The sequence below is a fragment of the Charadrius vociferus genome, unplaced genomic scaffold (assembly GCF_000708025.1).
Source record: "Charadrius vociferus isolate BGI_N301 unplaced genomic scaffold, ASM70802v2 scaffold532, whole genome shotgun sequence".
Lineage (NCBI taxonomy): Eukaryota > Metazoa > Chordata > Aves > Charadriiformes > Charadriidae > Charadrius > Charadrius vociferus.
The window spans coordinates 748,564-750,001 of record NW_009647271.1 but is presented as its reverse complement, the minus strand read 5'-3'; positions in this window follow the sequence as shown (position 1 = coordinate 750,001).

Sequence of the window (1,438 nt, the reverse complement as noted above, 5' to 3'; positions counted from 1 at the left end):
CAGGTGCTGCGGGGCTGTTGGGCCTGGTTTTACTGGGGGGAAGGTTGTGCCCTCCCCCCCACCCCCCCCCGCTACTTTGCTCAGCGGAAGGCTTGGCGGGAGCTCGGGGACCCTCCTCTTCCTCGGCACGGCTGCGTTGGTCCCCGTCTGGAGCGCGGGGCTGATGGTTTATCCCTCTTCCCCACTGCAGAGCCCTGAGCAGCCCCTCGCCAGCCGGCGGGAAATAGGGAATAATAAATGGAAATAGGGAATAACGGGTGGAAATAGGGAATAGTAAATGGAAGTAGGGAATAATAGGTGGAAAGTGGGAATAATAGGTGGGAATGAGGAATAACAGGTAGAAATAGGGAATAATAAATGGAAATTGGGAATAATAGGTGGAAATAGGGAATAATAAATGGAAATAGGGAATAACAGGTGGAAATGGGGAATAACAGGTAGAAATGGGGAATAACAAATGGAAATTGGGAATAATAGGTGGAAAGTGGGACTAAGAGGTGGAAATAAGGAATAACAGGTAGAAATAAGGAATAATAAATGGAAATAGGGAATAACGGGTAGAAATGGGGAATAACAAAGGGAAATAGGGAATAACAAAGGGAAATAGGGAATAATAAAGGGAAATAGGGAGTAACAGGTGGAAATTGGGAGTAACAGGTGGAAATAGGGAATAATAGCTGGAAATAAGGCACCATGGAAATAAGTAATAATACATGGACATGAGGAATAAGAAACGAAAATGAGAACCAATAAATGGGAATGAGAAACAATAAATGGAAATGAGAAACAGTAAATGGAAATGAGGAATAATAAATGGAAATGAGGAATAACAAGTGGAAATAAGCAATATTAATAGAAACCTGGCGTTTTGTCTCCCCCGGGAGAGCCTCACCGGGGTACGTGCGCCGTAACCCTCTGGGCTTTGAGGGATGTCCCCTACAGCTCGTCACCAAACCCCAGTGGGCCGCCATCACCCTGCAGCGCCCGCGTCCCCGCATCCAGGGCTGGGGACCACTGGGCTGGGGACCGCTGGGCTGAATGCTGCCCCGAGGCTGGGATCTGCGCTGCAGGTGGAGGTTGTCCCTCAGGGGGAGATGGGGGGGGGGCGTTGGGGACAGTTTGCATGTGGGGGTGGCAGTGGTGGCACCCAGCTGGTGTCACTTGTCCTGGCAGCACCTGGCCCAGACGATGTCACTGCTGTGGGGGTGGCTGCGCTCCCCTCGCCAACCCAGCGGGATGGAGGTGCATCCCGTGGGACCGAGGGGACAGCGGTGACATCTCCCCAGCCGCCCTGTGGGGTGTGCGGGGAGAGGGGTGGCGGGGGCGTCCCAGCCCCCGGTGGCTTTTCCTGCTTTTGGTGATGTGTTTTCCTTAAAAAAAAAAAAGGAAGAAAGAAGGCAGCCAGAGGGAAAAACCCCATCCACGGGTCTGCCAGCAG